This window comes from Carcharhinus amblyrhynchos, chromosome 30, assembly GCF_965287045.1.
Source record: "Carcharhinus amblyrhynchos chromosome 30, sCarAmb.v2.hapA, whole genome shotgun sequence".
In the NCBI taxonomy this organism is placed as follows: Eukaryota; Metazoa; Chordata; class Chondrichthyes; order Carcharhiniformes; family Carcharhinidae; genus Carcharhinus; species Carcharhinus amblyrhynchos.
Genome location: NC_137353.1, coordinates 32,656,160 through 32,667,563, shown reverse-complemented (window position 1 = coordinate 32,667,563; position 11,404 = coordinate 32,656,160). Strand labels below are relative to the sequence as shown.

Below are 11,404 nucleotides of genomic sequence, written 5' to 3'. Positions count from 1 at the left end.
TTGAACCTACAACCCTCTGCTCAGAAGTGTGTTACTCAGTGAGCCATGGCACAAAACAAAACAATCATACTCTAATTTTGTCAGTGTAGAAGTGAGAGTTACATAAAACCTATCAGAGTGTACCTCGGCCAGGGTTACTACACACCCAGGCAGTCACAGCTAGGCTTGACATTTCAATTACTTCTTCAAAATTATATTTAATCTTGATTAAAGAGTTCGTATTGACCCTATATCTGACAAATTGCTTGTTCATACAACAAAAGCCTAAACTGAGTAAGTGATTTGTTTTAAAGTTGCCATAGCAATTTCTCCTGGAAAAGAACATTGTCATGTATTATAGATCTGAGGAATTTCAATTATGTTCTTCCAGAGTACAGTAAGATGCAGCACCCCTCACTCCCTGCTCAGGCCACTGATGTTACTGTACCCTGCACTCCCTGCTCAGGACATTGACCATTACTGTACCCCTCACTCTCTGCTCAGGACACTGACCGTTAGTGTTCCTCACTTGCTGCTCAGGCCACTGACCATTACTGTATCCCTCACTTGCTATTCAGGCCACTGACCATTACTGTACCCCTCACTCTCTGCTCAGGACACTGACTGTTAGTGTCCCTCACTTGCTGCTCAGGCCACTGGCCATTACTGTATCCCTCACTTGCTATTCAGGCCCCTGACCATTACTGTACCCCTCGCTCCCTGCTCAGGCCACTGACCGTTACTCCAACCCAAGGTGGTGACTGATGCTTGGACCTGATTGAAGAGGTGAACAGCAGGCTTCCTGTGACTGAGGGCTATTCAGAACATAAGAGTAAGTGAAGCTATGGAAGCTATCACAACAATTGCAATGGAATTTAATGAACATAAGTGGCATTAAAATTGTCATGCAAGATTATACTGTCTCCATTCCCTTCCAAATAACACAAAGGTGGGAAAAAGCATAGGACAATGTCTGATCACTCAGTCCAGAGACCCACTCCTTCCACAGATTATTCACAATTTGCTTCATGTTCAACTCTACCTCATCTTTATAATCTTTTGAAATATGGCAGCCATGTCAATTCCAAGGTAAATCAAGCTGTAGTTGAGGATAAAACTCTCACGTTTGAAAGAAAACATTTTTACAGTGCCTTTCATAACCTCAAGGTATCTCAAAACACCTGAACAGAAAGTTGTGGGTTCAAATCTCACTTCAGAGCACAAAAGCTAAGTTGACACTTCAGTACAATAGTGAGGGAGAGCTTTACTGTAAGAAACCTCATCATTTTGATAAGGTGTTATTTGGGACACAATGGTATAGTGGATAGCACAGCCACCTCACAGAGCCAGAGAACTGGTTTTGATTCCAGCCTCGGATGACTGTGTGCACGTTCTTCCAGTGTCTGCGTGGGTTTCCTCCTGGGTGCTCCAGTTTCTGCCCACAGTCCAAAGGTGTGCAGGTTAGGTGGGTTGGCCATGCTAAATTGCCCCTTAGAGTTCAAAGATGTGGAGATTGGTGGGATTAGTGGGGTAAATATGTGAGTTATGAGGATAGGTCCTGGGTAAATGCTCTGTCAGAGAGTCGGTGCAGATAGACCAAATGGCTTCCTTCGGCACTGTTTTCTGTAATGAAAAGGAATAAAAACATCACAATCTGTCCATTAGAGGCAAAAGATCCCACAGCACTATTTCAAAGAATAGCTAGGCTGGTCGTTATCATAGTACTGCTTATGGGATCTTGCTGTGCACATATTTGCCTGCTACATTTGTTTTTTAACTACAATGACTTCATTGGCTGGGTAGTACTTTGGGAGATCCTGAAATGATGAAAGTCTTATGAATGCAAATCCTTATTACTATGCCAAGTGACTGAACTGTGAGGTTCTAGAATCAGAATGTTTACAACATGAAGGAGAAAGCAAACTGAACCAGTCAGCTTCTCCCACCATGTCACTGCTGCCAGGCAACATAATTCTCAGGATACCTGAAATAAAAGCAGCATCTGGGGAGAGAGAAACAGCAATAATGTTTCGAGCCCAATATAACTCTTCTTCACAACTTTTTCCTCAGGACACCCCCAGTTCGGAGGTTAAAAATACAAAACCGTGCTGATAGCATCCTCAACGCCCTCGCATTATAAATGTGCCCCTGCCAGCGTTAAAGATAAGATACCTCTAGGCCTGAATCTTTGACGTAAATACCACATCGGACAGGAATATGGTCAGGTGGTTCATTTCTGATAGTTCAGCCACCCTGCAGATCCTGACCTTCTCCTGCTTGTGATTCAGTCTAGCTTACCTTCAGCACCTGCACAGGACTTAATCTGTCCCCCGTGTGTATTGGCAGAGACAAATTAGAGAATTTACTGCTTCTGTGTTACATTCCTTCCCTGCCTTGTGACAGGATGAACAAAATCTCCCAGGTTCTTTGAGTTGAAACACCGTGCTCTCCAGGGAAACCAAAACCATCATCAACCAGATGATGGTTTTGGCCACCATCATCTTGGTAACCAAAAGATAAATGTTACCAAACAAATATCTTCTTCCTCAGAATAACTTATTGGGTTTGTTGCTGTTGCTAAATGGATGTGCTGTCCAAGGCAGTGCGGGCCAACATGAAATCACGTAGGTCATATACTTTCTGGCAAGGATGACCCTTTGATGTTGAGCCTGGACTGGGTTATTGACTTGAGGGGGGTTTGGCATTGCTTGTTCACAGCAGGTTTTCATTATAACAAATGGCACACGTTGATAGTATTCCCAACTTGTTTTTCTATTGTTCATTATCAAACTTGTGAGAAACACACATAATGGATTACTTTAAAATGGAGTGAGTATTGTTATTGTAGGTTTGTGTGACTCCCAAATTCCAACCAGGTGAATGAACGATTAATCGGTTTTGAATGTGGTTTGTTGAGATGGAACGCTGGTTAAGGCAATATTGTCATGCTGCATAAGAACAGTTGGATTCCAAGGGACAGTAGAATGCTTCCAACAGTGTCAGCTGAGAGCATACAAACATTATCCATTCTTCAGTGACACCTCCCAAGTTGGAATTAGAACAAGAGTGGCAAGGGGTAACACCGTCACTGGGAGCACCATCATCTGCAAAGCACGCTTCAGCTTGGCATGGAAATGGTTTTGTTGTTTGTTGATCGTTGCTGAGTCAAAATCCTAAACCACCAACATAACAACACTGTTAATGAAGCTATACCAAATGGACTGCAATGCTTCAAGATGTAGTGTACCACTACCAAGAGCGACTAAGGATGGACAGTTAAATAGCTCTTGCCAATGATACTCACATCCCATGAATTAATGTAAAACAAATTTAAATCTGGCACAGGGTCAAAAGCTCTGTGGTAATGCTTGACGGGTGAGTAATTTTGCCAAATTTCTCCTCCCGGTGTTATGAAAAGCCTGAATGCTTCTATTGTCTGAGTTCATAAATTTAAATTATATCTCGGGATGCCATTGGAGAGTTACCAGTACCCCCTTAGCAGTATCCTCGGATGAGTCAACTCTTTCTGGAAAGGACAAAATCAAAATAGTTCAAGCTTTCTCAATTTGAATTTATGGCAACCACAAGGTACAGATGGAAACGTCCAGGACTTTGTTTGCATCTACTGCTGCCAAACTTAGTCAACTTTGCCAAGAACGGATTTACCCATGTTGTGAGGAGATTAAGACCTCATTCTGTATACATTTCATAAAATATATATAAAATATCCTTAAGGCTATTCCTAAAATTTTAAAACTAGGCAAAATCCTTTAAGATGGCCTTATTTTTGTCTGTGATCCTCGCACAAAAGGGAGTATCTACTTCCTGGCAGTATCAAAGAAACTTGAACCTTGTTAACTCTGAAGAGACATTAATGATTGCAAAGACCAAATTTAGAGAGAATTACACAAAGGTCATCTGCATATCGTAACCCAGGTTGGTCAATGTCTAGTCATCTGGTAGAAGAGATGTGAGTCACATGACGTGGATGGCTAGCTTCTGCAAATGATGATTACAAATACGGTCTGCCATTTTACCATCTGACTAGATGGTCACAGAAAAACGACTCTGCCCAGGTTGAATACCTGGCCCCCATCAACATTGTTTCTGCTGGAACTTCTATACCATCGCCTACAAGACTGATTCATCTCTGCATGCCTATTTCATCATGTGAAGTCTGTGTAGAAATACCCAGTGATAGACAGGTAGTGAGAGGAGAAACTAGTGTGGTTTAAATTAACCTCCATCTTGTCTATCCATAACAATCTGAACAAAACTGGCAAAACCCAAACAATGAAGTAGACAATCTTTCTAAATGATACCTAGTAGCATAGAAAATAGTCTTCACTTTATATCATGTCTAAAATGACTTTAGTAAGACCCAAAATGCTTTACTGCCAAGGGAACATTTTGTGCTCTGCTAATTCCAGTCTCCTACGCTATAAAGATAACTGGATCAGGAACAGAAGTACTGTCTTGGTACATCATGAGAGAAGTTGAAAGATGTAATTCATTACCTATAATAAATTCATGATTTGTTAATTTTGCCATATCAATGTATAAGCAATGTATAAGATTAGAAACAAACTTACTGAAGAAAATAGACAGCTGTTGTAAGTATTTTTCCATTTTGAAATGAGCTTGGGATATTTAAATGCACCCTGTAGTAAGAGAAAAAACAAAAGACTTATATTTATTGTGCTTCTCACGACTTCAGGGCATCCGTAAGTTCTATACAGTCAATTAAGTATTTTAAAAATGTATTCATTCTTAAAAACACAGCAGCCAGTTTGTACACATCAAACTCCCATGTGATGATATTGGTTGAAAGATAATATTGCTCAGAAACCTGGCCACATTTCCCCATTCTTATTCAAATAGTAACATGGGATTTTATTCCACCTAGGAATGCAGGCAAGACCTCAGTTTAATATCTTCTCCATAGGTCAGTACCTTCAACAGTGCAGCAGTCCCTCGGTGTTGCATGGAATATCAACTTTGATTTTTGTTCTCAAGTCTCCAGCGTGGAGTGTAAACCCACAGTCACCTGACTCAGTGAAGGAAGCGGTCCACTGGGTGACAACTGAAGCACATAAGGATTTACTTTGGCCCATCTACTGAGATTGACCCCTCTTTCTGCTGCCCTCCATTTTATCCTCGAGCAGAGTTCTCTGTAGTTTTTCAGCTCTGACCAAATGACTGAAATACTGACTTTTTTTGGTCACTGGTTGCTCTTGCGATTTGAAGCACCTCTTCATTTGTCTTACAGTCTATGTATGGAACTTTAATGGCACATCATAGCAGCCACATTTAAAAGGCCTTGGATTTCTTCCACAGATATTTTTTGATCAGGCTGCCTGTCCAATGGATGTTAAACAGATACCACCATATCTTTGATAAATCATCTTTCCACTGAGGATAAAGACAGAGGATAATTGGCAAAAGAGACTGCAGAGATTAGGAGAATTGTTGTCTGCACAGTAAATTGTTATGGCTGGGAGTGCACTGGCTGGAAGAGCTGGTGAAGTAGATTTAGTCATAACTTTCAAAAGAGCATTTGATAGATATCCGAAGAAGAAAAGAACAGTGGAGAAAGAACAGGGTGGAAAGATCTTTCAAAAAGTTGGCACAAGCACAATTGGCCAATTCTGAGTGTGTAATTCTGAGACTGGTGTGAATTTAAAGAGTGTGGCTGCACTATCATGATGAATGTTATTCAACAGGCAGAAAATTTGCTTACTTCCTGCATACTTTCCAGGCACCGTTAAAATACTTAGTGTTCAATAAAATATTTCAAGTGGCACAATAAGTAATCTAGGGCTACGTTATAATGACAAGTAAGTGAGTCAAATCCAGTCTAGTTAAGTAACAAGTGAAATAGAATGACTGTAGGCATAGACAAGTACTATAAACTAAATGCATTTGTTTGGGAAGTGGAAATACAAAATGCTTAAACAGAGGAGACAATTTTAACCCCAAAAAATTTTGGGTTGGCTATGATGTTAACATTTAAAAGAGCTTAATTCTACTTCCACTTTTGGTTTTTGATAGAGGTGGGATGGGCTTTATGGGCTGATGATGGAGAACCAAGCTTCTTGCAGATGGCAATTGGACTATTTAAATAGTTCAATGCTTGAAATTTAACCTCTTTTCCAGGTTTCACCCTTGCTGATCAGATTTGCCAAATCACAGAAAACCCAGCAGAGAAAGAGAAGTGATTATTCTCCATGGAATGTGTTAAGTGTCGGGCTAAGAGAAGGAGTGCTTCTTTTCAACCCAATAAGTTTACCAGCTTTCCAAACTGCCATCAAGCCCCCTTCATCTGTGAAAGGAGGTCCACTGGGATCCATCCCATTAATCCAGTTGCAGAATCTCTATCTGTACCTAGACTTTTGCTTATTTCAGGGCATTCAATGCTTGACAGGAATCTCAGCCTAACAAACTGTTTTCCAGGTGGTGAAACTGTTGGTAGAAAATGCATGATGTGGAATTACAACTTTATAGTGTGTGTCCCAGCCAAAGCACCTTCAGCTCCCCATCTCATAAACCTACTTCAGTAAATATCACAGTCCAGGGGCTTAGTGTGGAGAAAAACTTTCATCCTCCTCCAATGTCAACCAAATTATTTTTTAAAAACTCTTCCAGCAATGTTCTCAGTTCTTTCCTTGCCATGTACTGTCACCCAACTTACATTTCATCCAGTTTTCACATTCAATGATTTCAATGGACAGGAAAATTGAGCATTGTGCGTGACAGCAGGAAATGCAGTGTTGCTCATTTTACACAGAGTCATTGAGGTTTACAGCCTGGAAACAGGCCCTTCGGCCCAACTTGTCCATGCTGCCCTTTTTTTAAAAACCCCTAAGCTAATCCCAGTTGTCCGCATTTGGCCCACATCCCTCTATACCCATCTTACCCATGTAACTGTCTAAATGCTTTTTAAAAGACAAAATTGTACCCACCTCTACTACGACTTCTGGCAGCTTGTTCCAGACATTCACCACCTTCTGTGTGAAAAAATTGCCCCTCTGGACATTTTTGTATCTCTCCCCTCTTAAACCTATGCCCTCTAGTTTTAGTCTCCCCTACCTTTGGGAAAAAGTATTGACCATCAAGCTGATCTGTGCCCCTCATTATTTTACAGACTTCAATAAGATCACCCCTCAGCCTTCTACGCTCCAGAGAAAAAAGTCCCAGTCCATCCAGCCTCTCCTTATAACTCAAATGATCAAGTCTGAGTAGCATCCTAGTAAATCTTTTCTGTACTCTTTCTAGTTTAATAATATCCTTTCTATAATAGGGTGACCAAAACTGTACACTGCATTCCAACTGTAGCCTTATCAATGTCTTGTACAACTTCAACAAGACATCCCAACTCTGGTATTCAATGTTCTGACCAATGAAACCAAGCATGTTGAATGCCTTCTTCACCACTCTGTCCATCTGTGACTCCACTTTCAAGGAGCTTTGAACATGTAGCCTAGATCTCTTTGTTCTGTAACTCTTCCCAGTGCCTGTAAGTCCTGCCCTGGTTCAATCTACCAAAATGCATCACCTCGCATTTATCTAAATTAAACTCCATCTGCCATTTGTCAGCCCACTGGCCCGATTGATCAAGATCCTGTTGCAATCAAAGATAAGAAGGGCTAAAGAAGGGCTAAAAGAGGACATGAGAAGACTTTGGCTGATAGGGTTAAGGAGAATCCTAAGGCATTCTATAGGTATGTCAAGAACAGAAGGTTGGTTAAGGCAAGATGAGGGCCAGTTATAGATAGCAGAGGGAAGTTATGTGTGGAACCGGAGGAGATTGGAGAGGCATTGAACCAATATTTCTCTTCGGTGTTCACGCAGGGGGACATCGATATAGCTGAGGAGGACACTGGGTTGCAGGGGAGTAGAATTGACAGTGCTGCAGTTGATAAGGAGGATGTGCTGGATATTCTGGAGGGTCTGAAAATAGATAAGTCCCCTGGTCCGGATGGGATTTACCCCAGGATTCTCTGGGAGGCAAGAGAAGTGATTGCAGAGCCTCTGGCTCTGATCTTCAGGTCGTCGTTGGCCTCTGGTCTAGTACTGGAACATTGGAGGTTAGCGAATGTTGTCCCATTGTTTAAGAAGGGGAACAGAGACTTCCCCGGGAATTATAGACCGGTGAGTCTTACTTCTGTTGTGGGCAAGGTTTTAGAAAAAATTATTAGGGATAGGATTTATAGTTATTTGGAGAGTAATGAATTGATTGGAGATAGTCAGCATGGTTTTGTGGCGGGTAGGTCGTGCCTTACTAACCTTATTGAGTTTTTTGAGAAAGTGACCAAAGAGGTGGATGGGGGTAAGGCAGTGGACGTGGTGTATATGGATTTTAGTAAGGCGTTTGATAAGGTTCACCATGGTAGGCTTCTGCAGAAAATGCAGATGTGTGGGATTGGGGGTGATCTAGGGAATTGGATCAGGAATTGGCTAGCGGATAGGAGACAGAGGGTGGTGGTTGATGGTAAATATTCATCATGGAGTTCGGTTACGAGTGGTGTGCCTCAGGGATCTGTTTTGGGGCCACTGCTGTTTGTAATTTTTATTAATGATCTGGATGAGGGTATAGTTGGGTGGATTAGTAAATTTGCTGATGACACCAAAGTCGGAGGTGTGGTAGATTGTGAGGAAGGGTGTCATAGTTTGCAGGAAGACTTAGACAGGTTGCAGAGCTGGGCCGAGAGGTGGCGGATGGAGTTTAATGCGGAGAAGTGTGAAGTAATTCACTTTGGTAGGAATAACAGATGTGTCGAGTATAGGGCTAACGGGAGGACTTTGAATAGTGTGGATGAGCAGAGGGATCTAGGTGTATGTGTACATAGATCCCTGAAAGTTGGGAATCAAGTACATAAGGTTGTTAAGAAGGCATACGGTGTCTTGGCGTTTATTGGTAGGGGGATTGAATTTAGGAGTCGCAGCGTTATGTTGCAACTGTACACAACTCTGGTGCGGCCGCACTTGGAGTACTGTGTGCAGTTCTGGTCCCCACATTACAGGAAGGATGTGGAGGCTTTGGAGAGGGTGCAGAGGAGGTTTACCAGGATGTTGCCTGGTATGGAGGGGAGGTCCTATGAGGACAGGCTGAGGGATTTGGGGTTGTTTTCGCTGGAAAGAAGGCGGCTAAGAGGGGATCTTATTGAAACATATAAGATGATTAGAGGTTTAGATAGGGTGGATAGTGATAGCCTTTTTCCTCTGATGGAGAAATCTAGCACGAGGGGGCATGGCTTTAAATTAAGGGGGGTAGTTATAGGACGGATGTCAGGGGTAGGTTCTTTACCCAGAGAGTGGTGAGGGATTGGAATGCCCTGCCTGCTGCAGTTGTAAATGCGCCTAGTTTGAGGGCGTTTAAGAGATCCGTGGATAGGTTTATGGACGAAAAGGGATTGGTTTAGGTTAGTGGGTCATTGTTTTGTAACTGGTCGGCGCAACATCGTGGGCCGAAGGGCCTGTTCTGCGCTGTAATGTTCTATGTTCTATAACTTTCTTCACTGTCCACTATGCCACCAATCTTGGTATCGTCTGCAAACTTACTAAGCATACCTCCTATATTCTCATCCAAAACATTAATATAAATGACAAATAACAGTGGACAGTTAGTATCAATGGGTGCTATTCTGATTGGCGGTTGGTGACTCCTGGAGTGCCGCAGGGATCGGTGCTGGGGCCTCAGCTATTTACCATTTATATAAATGATCTGGAGGAGGGGGCTGAGCATAGGGTGACAAAATTTGCTGATGACACGAAGATGAGTGGTAAAGCAAATCGCGTGGGCGGTGTGGAAAGTCTTCAGAGGGATCTGGATAGGCTGAGCGAGTGGGTGAGGACCTGGCAGATGGAGTATAATGTTAGCAAGTGTGAGGTTATCCACTTTGGCAGAAATAATAGTAGGAGGGATTACTATTTAAAGGGCGAAAAGCTGCAGCATGCTACGGTGCAGAGGGACCTGGGGGTCCTTGTGCATGAGTCGCAAAAACCCAGTCTGCAGGTGCAGCAGGTGATCAAGAAGGCAAATGGAATGCTGGCCTTTATAGCGAGGGGGATAGAATATAAAAGCAGGGAGGTCCTGCTGCAACTGTACAGGGCACTGGTGAGGCCGCAGCTGGAGTACTGTGTGCAGTTTTGGTCGCCGCACTTGCGTAAGGATATTTGCGTAAGGGTGTTAGCGATGGAAAGATGGTAGGAGTGGAGGGTCTGAATGACATTATTGTTACTAGAGAGGTGGTGCTCGACAGACTGGAGGGACTGATTGTGGACAAGTCCCCAGGACCGGATGGAATGCATCCAAGGGTTCGGAAAGAAATGGCGGAGGTGATAGTGGATGCCTTGGTGATTATTTTCCAAACATCGCTGGATTCTGGGGAAGTGCCGGAAGATTGGAAAACGGCTAATGTTACGCCGTTGTTTAAGAAGGGTGGCAGGCAAAAGGCAGGGAATTATAGGCCAGTTAGTTTAACGTCTGTTGTAGGTAAAACGTTAGAATTCGTGATCAAGGGGAAAATAGTGAGGCATCTTGAGGAGAATTGTTTGATAGAACAGACGCAGCACGGTTTCGTTAAGGGGAAGTCGTGTCTGACAAATTTATTGGAGTTCTATGAGGATGTGTCTAGGGCGGTGGATAGAGGAGTGCCGGTGGATGTGGTCTTTCTTGATTTTCAGAAGGCATTTGACAAGGTGCCTCACGAGAGGTTATTACAGGTCAGGGGGCATGGAGTTGAGGGTAGGGTGTTAGCGTGGATAGAGGATTGGCTGTCAAATAGGAGGCAGAGTGTGGGGGGGTCAATGGGTGCTATTCGGATTGGCGGTTGGTGACTAGTGGAGTGCCCCAGCGGTTGGTGCTGGGCCTCAGCTATTTACCATTTATATAGATGATCTGGAGGAGGGAACCGTGTGTATGGTGTCGAAATTTGCTGATGACACCAAGATTGGTGGAATGGCAAATTGTGCGGAGGGTGTGGAGAGTCTGCAGAAGGATCTAGATAGGCTGGGCAAATGGGCCAGGAACTGGCAAATGGAATTTAATGTTGGCAAATGTGAGGTTGTCCACTTTGGTAGGAATAATGGTAGGAAGGACTATTACTTACTTGGTGAAAAACTGCAACAGGCGGCGGTGCAGAGGGACCTCGGGGTCCTTGTGCATGAGTTGCAAAAACCCAGCCTACAGGTGCAGCAGGTGGTCAGGAAGGCAAATGGGATGCTGGCCTTCATAGCAAGGGGGATTGAATATAAAAGTAGGGAGGTCTTGCTGCAGCTGTATAGGGCACTGGTGAGGCCGCAGCTGGAGTACTGTGCGCAGTTTTGGTCGCTGCACTTACGCAAGGATATTTTGGCCTTGGAGGGAGTGCAGAGGAGGTTTACTAGGCTGATACTGGAGTTGAGGGGGTTGAGCTATGAGGAG

General features: G+C 43.3%; 1 protein-coding gene across 2 annotated transcripts in view; it reads right to left on the bottom strand.

The window, feature by feature from the left end:
- Positions 1-268: 268 nt before the first annotated feature.
- Positions 269-11,404, bottom strand: part of cep104 (centrosomal protein 104) — a 233,140-nt gene continuing 222,004 nt past the window's right edge. The window contains exons 23-24 of one of the 2 annotated variants that reach the window (XR_013889685.1): positions 4,572-4,640; positions 269-1,602 (exon numbers count right to left, since the gene is read on the bottom strand). The gene's annotated coding sequence lies outside the window, so the exon portion shown is untranslated. Of the gene's footprint in view, positions 1,603-3,134; positions 3,153-4,571; positions 4,641-11,404 lie in introns of those variants that run through there. The other variant, XR_013889686.1, reaches the window with a different exon arrangement.